Genomic DNA, 8,910 nt, shown 5'->3' with positions numbered 1-8,910 from the left:
TAGCTAGCTGGGTAGGGGATCTGGGATACACTTTCCCCAGATATTAATTTCTAGTCTTTTGACTGTTTACTGTTTACACACATTTGATCGATCTATACGGAATACCTATTTGTGTGTTTAGGATTAATGTAAAAGCAGCTACAAGAATTAGAATGAGATTTTGGCGGAATATATTAATAAATATCAGGTTAACATATTGGCTAAAGAAAACTGAGAAAATGAACCTATTATGAGTAAAATTATTAATTTTGTGAATATTTTGATTCTCTTATTAGTTTTATTTGTAAAATAATGGACGGTATTTAAAATGTCTGCGGTAACTACGACAGTAAGAAATTAAAATATCCTTATTATTGTACTAGTTGTACCCGCGACTTCATCCGTATGGAATTTAAGTTTAATTTCCTATTTTATTACATCAGCTACCTGTCAATAAATGTCCCGTCAAGTCGGTCCAGTCATTTAGAGATTAGTTGAAACAAGCAGACAGACAAAAATTGTAAAAATGTTATTTTGGTGTACTAGTATGTACCGTATTTATATTCATATGCATGCAGTAAAAAACGGTTATTCCAATATTACAAACAGACACTCAAATTTATATGTATTGATAGATGTATAGATTATGTTCGTAAAATGATAGGTAAATATTTTAGAAACCAATATTGTAAACGAACAAGTTTTATTGAATATAAAATGGATATTTCCATAATTGTACCATTAAAATTATAGTCAGGAAAAGCTACGTGCAAACCGGCCATTTAACATTCAGAATTGGCAATATAGAGACCGAGGTTGAATAAACAAATGGAAATAACTTAGATTTATAACTGAGACATATTTATGCAAGTTGACATATATGGAATATGTTACTTGTAAATTAAAACCTGGTAAGCGACGTAGTTAATTGTGTTGGTAATACTTACTTGTTTCCTCCTGTAATATATTAAAGTAATGTTTAGAAACCTACTTATGTTTTAATATAAATACTGATATTAAAAATAGCTGACCCGCACGACTTCGCCTGCGTCACATTTTTCTCGTTTTTGCAACATTTTTCATTGCAGTTTCGCTTATATTGGTCATAGCGTGATATTATAAAGCATATAACCATAAATGGACTATCCAGCATTAAAACAATTTTCAAAATCGGTCCAGTAGATCGAACATTAACTTTATCTCTTGTAATATTAGTAAAACTGGAAAGGTAGTAAAAGTCCTTCCTTGTTAGTAATGTGGACTGATGATCCTATTCCTAGCAATCTAGCAATGTAGCATATCAGATTGACCCCATGCATTTCCCCTTGGAAACCATTATGATAAATTTATCATGATGGGCTAACTGATCTGACCTCATATTCATCTCATCATCCTCCACTGTTCAGCAAACCACCGTGATCCGTTAGCGCGACGGGTACAGCGTTACATCATTCATTAAAAAAAAAATAGTATAACTATGTATTATATTATCTCCGATATAACTAACATAAATAGTGTACCGGACTGTCTGTCAGCTTGTAACTTTTTCACGATTAAATGACTGAATGAATATTGAAAAAAAAAATAACATTATGGATATATTTTTACGATTAAAGATACACTGTACATGAGGACGACATATGCTTTGCTTTTTTTAAGATAAAGCTTGAAAAAGTACAGTTTGTCGCGGGTATCAGCAAGTTAGCAAAGACAGCAAAAAAAATATTTACCACTATCCTACCAACTATAAATACTCCACTGTTTAGCACGCACTACTACTCTAGTTTTTCTTGCTTTAAACATTAATGTAGACCCGCCTATGTTAATGTTTTAAGCCAGAAAAACTAGATTACTATTCCATCATAACCCATTAACAACACTGTAATAAGTTGGCTACATTATATGTGGATAATATAGGAGTAATAGTACCTGTACCTACAGATGAAAGCCTTTGTTGCTACGGTAGACTAGCAACAGTAAATACAAACGTAATAGTAAGTGCTATATGTAAGGCCCAGATTGGTTAAAACGTTTACTTAACTCTACCACATATTTGTACTGTGTCTTGCCCAATATAATATTGATCGGTGTTACCAATAACCACAATGGAGTTTTGCGGTATTGAACCTATGAATGTGTAATTAGTATCATATTGGAATATCCCAGAGTGGGTTCGATTACTTAAACGTACAGGTATGTTGATTAGAAATTGCTATATTAACGGCTGTAGTACACCTGAAATCTACGGAATATTCTTGAATAGTTAATTATTGTTTTGGCCGCATATTTGTATAACCTGCGTTTTTTTTAGTGGAAAGGAAAACAACTGCTAAAGACACAGTAGTGTCAAATTACTCGTATCCAAAGCAATTTTCCGTATTGAAATTACACCTGCTCAGTTCATTTAAAAAATCTGTCCAAGGAGTTTTGTTTCGTCCTCTTTCAGGATATCGCGGAAATGAGTAAGGCAGGATTTGTTGAACAACTCTTGGGTGTGTGGGGTCATGTGCAGCAGTGCGATTCCTCGTATCTTAAATATTGCTCTTATCTCAAAGGACAATTTCTCTTGCTTGGTGGCTCGTATCTCAAACACTCGTATATCGAGGTTCCACTGTATATAAAGTTAGACGTGGTGAATTCAACACCTGCCACGCGCTTGCATTTCAGTAGGTATATTTGAAACCAAAGTGGCGGGAGGAGGCGAACTGTCTTCCGGTTTTTTTTTATGTAACTGGAATAATAAAAATACAGACGATACATTTAATAGTAAGCTATAACTATCACCCATATCTATGAATAGCACGACGAATATCAACGTTATTATGTGACTAGCATGGAATTATGCGATCCTGTATTATTGTGTGAGTCTGGAAAATGGATCACGAACTACATAGATCCAAATATTGTCTCATAATATTGCAGTGTACATAACATTGTATATAAGTGCATAATAAAACAAAATAAACGTGTAACGAGGGATTTAAATGGATAATACTTTGTTAGCGCGTAAAATCCCTATAAAGCAATTTCCTTGCCAATAAGATCTTACGATACTATAGAGCACACCCTCGTATAAGAACGAGGCATAAACAACTTACAATGTTAATAAATACAGCTCCTTACCTGGGTGTTTATGGTCAGAACACATTGTAAACAAATTAAACAAAACACTCGTTATATGTGACTTTGACCTTAGATGAAGTAAAAAGTAGTTATACCGTAATTATGTATGGTGCATCGTACTTAACTATTTTGCCTACTAAAGACCGGTGCCTATAGCCAGTTTGGTTTGTTTTTAACGGATACGGTACTTATATCTGATTTACGCTATTAATAAACTGGTTATTATAATTAGTGCAATTATAGTAATATTTTATTTTAGAAAAGTCTTGGAGTACTTAGTCTGTACACATTTCTAATATAAAATACTATATAGTACCCACTTACTAATTTAAAAAAACTGGTTGAAAACCAGCACCGCACAGGAGCGTCCTGTCGACGTACTCTGAATCGGGTCTTTTTTTCCGTCTTTAATTAAGTACCATTTAAATGTATTTCCTTTTAATGGCCATAATAATTGATTCTTATACTTAGTCTAAACGATTCTGATTATTTTTCATTCCCAGTATTCTAATATATCTATTCAAATTCAAAAGGACATGACGTTGAATGTGGCTTACCTGCACCAGAAGTGATCCATCAGTCAATTCATATTTCTGACTGATTTTCTAGTGATGTGATGATGTAATTATGACAAGAGAGATTTATCTTCTACCACGTTAGATTCAAATATACCCAGCGAAGTAGGAATATCCGATGTTTCGTTCAACATAGTTACGACAGTTAGGTAATGACTGTGACTATCCCATCTGGGATAATAACCGTGACTATACATTCATTCATTCATGAAAATATGTTATGTACGTTTTATTATATACATTGTTAAATAATATAGTTATTATTATATCTTTGACTCTCTAACTGATAGGGTTTTAAAGATTAATACCTCATATTCTAAATTACTCAGAATTTGTTAGTTTTTTAGTACCTTTGCAAATCCATATGTATTTTATTATTGTATGGATTATCAGATCGCAGCGACCAGATATTTGCATAATTGTAGACTGGGCAGTTCAACATAGAATCATAACTATAGACTATACTGAATGGAATTACAAAAATTCTTTCTTTAATGTATTGGACAGGTTTTGATTATTAATAAATATTTACGAACATAATGGAAGTATTAAAAAAATATATGTATGAAAAAGTAACTCAAGCAGTAATTAATAGCGGTAGGGGTCATCGGGAGCAACTTATTCTGTATACGAAGGTAACAGATCTCACCGGAGAGATGTCCCATTTCTACCAAATAGGCCTCAGAAGTATTTACACTCAAAGGTAAAACACCTCTTGATACCGAGGATAGTGTCAGAACGAGTTTAATAGTCCGTTGGACCGCAGATAAGAAATAAAATTAGCAAATAAAACTGCCTGTGGGTTGAATTAATGGCCGTTGCGACTATACTAGAATTCCCTTTATTTACATAAAGAGATAACAGCAGAATATTCAGTTGTAGAATATAGATATACTCACAAAAGCCACCGTTGGCAGCCTCTGTTTACGGGTTTTTGTTTTATTATGCATCAATTGTTTTTAACGCATAAATCTTTAGGCGAGGTATAAATCTACCGCTAGCTTTTGAACACGTTTTCGTGGAAAGAAATAAAAATATGAATTGTGGGTAGCTATGAATTGTACACGTGCTCGGTGCTAACGAAAATGTGGGGTGTAAACACCACCCACCCCAGACAGAAAACGAATTTTCCCACTCACAAGATGATATTATTAAATTATATGATCTTATATATTTACGAGTATAAATGATATACACATTAAAAAGCTTCATTTATTTATATAACTAATACGCTTTTGAAATGTCAAAAGATATCTGCTTTTTATACAGATTATCATATTACGACAAAATTATTGAGGTATGAATATATCCGTCTTTCTAATATATTATTGTTACTGGTAGGTAATTTCGGTATTTTATTGTATTCGCGTTTTATTAAAAAAAATAGCCGGGGTTGGGCGTTCTATTTGTTATATTAATTATATTTTTTAAAGAAAAATATATTTAATAACTTTAATTAATAGTACCGACTTATGAGTCTAAAAAACTATTAATTAACCTCAGTATATAGAATAAAAACTAAATATTGTTCTGAATAATAACTGTTTAATTTCTGAGATCATAACGTAGATGAAGTAAGTGCACTTTGCCACTCTATGTCTACTTAGTTGAGATCATCATAGAGCTAAGAACAATATTATTTTGTTTCTTAGTCATACAGTACCTTTTTATATGGACTGAACCTATTAAATACCACAAGGAGTATGCTGTAAAGTTATTTCGTACAAATCTATTTTAAAATATATTTTTTAAGAATAATATTACTCTTTTAGGATTGTTATTGTAGTGTAACTTTATTCTGAGATACTATTTACTAATTATATATTATTTTCAGAATATAATAACACATTTTATGACAAAAGCTTGTCGTTTATGAGTTTACCGCTTCGTGTGTAATGTATTTGACAAGCAATAGCCGTCAATTCAATCATTAAAATATCTGTCGGTTCATAGATCGCACACCTAATACAATACTGGGTTATCTTAAAAATTATAATGATTAGAAAATCCACTCTAGAGTTTTAATTTTAAAGTCTAATTTCTAAATTTGGAACGTTTGAGTTTATCCAGTATTATATGTACGTTGGACGCTCGACTTGGGATACTAGTGAGTGTTGTTCCATCATCGTATCATCGTTCTATTTAAACGGTCACAGTCTTTGACACTACTCACACTCATTTAAGTGCTTTCAAAATAAATTTCATTTGGGTCCAACTTTGGAGTGTCATGTCAAATAGAAATAGAAATAAAGTCTTCAACCATTATCTACATATTAAAATTCAAAACATTTATGGACTACTGTTGATTCATAGAATTTCTTGTACGTTTCGACGTATAAGACATAAGTATATCTAAATGTAAATAGGGTCCTTATACTGTTGGAAATTAACATAACATTAATTAAATGTGATTTTCATATTTTTACTTGAAATAATTAATTATTCCATAAAGAAACTGATTTCAATATCAAAATATTTAAAAAGATGGTAACTGTAGGAATAAGTTGTTTCAGAACAGCACAGACTTTAAGTCATATAAATATACAATATTTAAGAGAACAGAATAATGGAATATTTTATTCAACCAAAAAAACAATATAAGTACCAAGGGATAATTAATAGTACCTACTTATTAAAATTAAACATACTTTTTAATACTGAAGTGCTTACACCTCTTATACATACAGTAAAATTTTTATATATTTTGTTAACCAATTTATATTCATATTTTAGGTTTATATATCTGTTGTTTACTATAAGTTTGTTATTATATTGTGATAATATGATTATTGTAATAAATATTCACTATTATAATTAGAGTTTCTTATCCCCATCTGATCGATCCTCTGTCCAATTCTAGCGGTGCCCTCAGACTAAAATCTTATCCGTCAGGCTGGAGTTGGCCTTCAACCGCTCAATAAGTCCTTCTGAGGGTTTGGAGTGCCATCTGCACTCGCCCCCTATCGTCCGGTGAAGCTGTAAAGGCCAGCTGCGGCCAACAGCATTAGAGTAGTCCGAAAATAATATCTATATTAACATAAATAAATATATATTATCACCGATAGAATAGTATTTTAACGGATATTGATATAAATCAATAATATAAAAACATAATCACGCAGATACAATCTCTGCTGAAACATGGTCTATAATAATGTAAATTGTATTTGTTTTAAACTGTAATTTAATAAGCAGATACATTCCAACACTATCCGATAAATAGTATCGAAAACTATTTTCAATATGAATCAATTATTACTATAGGTGTAGTCGTGTATTAATTAAAAACACTTAATTCAATTAACCTGTTCTTTTAATTGCAACTGTCGATGGGTTTACTGATTGTTTTATATTATTAATAGAACCGCCTTTATGTAATTAGTAATGAAATCGTATACCGCAAAGTGTACAGGAGAATGTTGAAGATATCTTGGAGAGATAGAGTGCGAAATGAGAGTGTACTATCCATTATAGATAAAATACTTGAAGTGTTGGATATTATAAAATATAAGAAGTTGCGAAACAAAAAGTATGGTCTTTCGCAATTAACAATTGAAGGAATAATGCAAGGTAGACGAAGACCGGGCATGCGCCACACGTCATTACTAAAAACAGAGACAGTAGAATAGAATAGAAAATCGTTTATTCAAATAAACTTACATTGAAGCACTTTTGGTAGTCATCAATTTTTATTTTTCAATCTACCGCTTATTCGGAAAGCTGTCTCATCACAAGAAGAACGAGCAAGAAACTTGCGTGTTGCTCTGTTTTAAATAATTTAGTTATTTCTTTACATTTTTAAGTTGAAGTGATTCGGGATTAACACTGAATCCTTGTTCAAAACAGCGATGGACAAATTTAAGATCGCTATAATGATCGACAAGGTAGTGGGAGATGACACAGATGCAGATGAAATAGAAGTGCGTATATAGTTCTCGAAACAGGCTTGCTTGAGTATGATTAGTTAGGGAAGGGAATGAAACAAATAAATACATATATACTGGTGACGTCACGTGTCATTCTCGTTTGAATTGATATTGAAAACGTAACAAACTTTATTACGTTGAACATTTTTTATGTCTCATACCAACCCTATATTACATATACATGTACATCCTGTTTCGTCTCAGACCTCCCATTTGTATAACGAGTTTGTTACCTTTTAAACTGTAAAGATCTCTTATTAATTCAATTATAATGCATACTTCTTACTGGACACCCAGTTGTTTGTGTTGTTCAAAATCAAAGATTAAATGTAAAAAATTGTAGCAGACGTGTAATTTTTGACTAAAAATTAAATATTTTGTGTATCTTTTATATGTGACTAACACTTTGATCGTGGGAACACCAAGAAAAAAATACATCAATCCTGTAAACAGAAGATGGTAGGCTCACGGGGGTGAACCTAATATATATTTGATATTAATATATGAATATCTATTAGAAAACAATCTGGCAAGAGCGCTAGATTCAAATTGGTAAGTGTGAATATACCACACCCACATTAATATACCTTAAAGGTACTTTTTTGTAATAAATTCATGAAGGTATATATTATTATTATATACTAGTGTCAAGACTTCTTATAGAATACAATAAATCTAAAATACTATGGTTGCGCCCATCAATACCCAAAGTTATCTCTTAAAGTTTTATAAGTTAGTACAAAGAAAAAACTGTAGTACTCGTACATTCATACATATATACACCACCATCTTATCAATCAACAACAATTCATCCTAAATTTATCAGTAGTTTAGGTGTATGAATGTAAAAGGCAGACAGACGGTTCAAATTTAATTTAATATTACGAGGAGTATAAATGGTGGTACTTTTTGTATATATAAATATATGTAGATAATGGCACTCTCCATCAAGGCTGTCAGGTTTTTGCGATATGTGAAATAATCATATTTTAATCAATATATTTTATTACAAAAGCTCACTTTAGACAGCTAATAATTTCAAGAATGCTGTCAGCAATCTTGAAAATAATAAATCAAACACTTATTGGCTAATTAATAAATAGGATTGAAGCTTTTGACAGTACTGCTCTATCTAGCGTAATAAATATACGAGTATGCTCATTTTTAGACAATACAAGTGTCAGAGACGTTCTGTGTAATTATATATAATCTTTTTTTCTAAAATAAAAAATGACCTATGTTATTCCTATCTTTACATTACTGCAAACATAATAGAAACAGAAGAAATATAGTAATACCCATTGCAT

This window comes from Achroia grisella, unplaced genomic scaffold (genome assembly GCF_030625045.1).
Source record: "Achroia grisella isolate CSIRO2021 unplaced genomic scaffold, CSIRO_AGI_Agris_v1 utg807, whole genome shotgun sequence".
Taxonomy (NCBI): Eukaryota; Metazoa; Arthropoda; class Insecta; order Lepidoptera; family Pyralidae; genus Achroia; species Achroia grisella.
Note: the sequence above shows the minus strand (reverse complement) of the source record.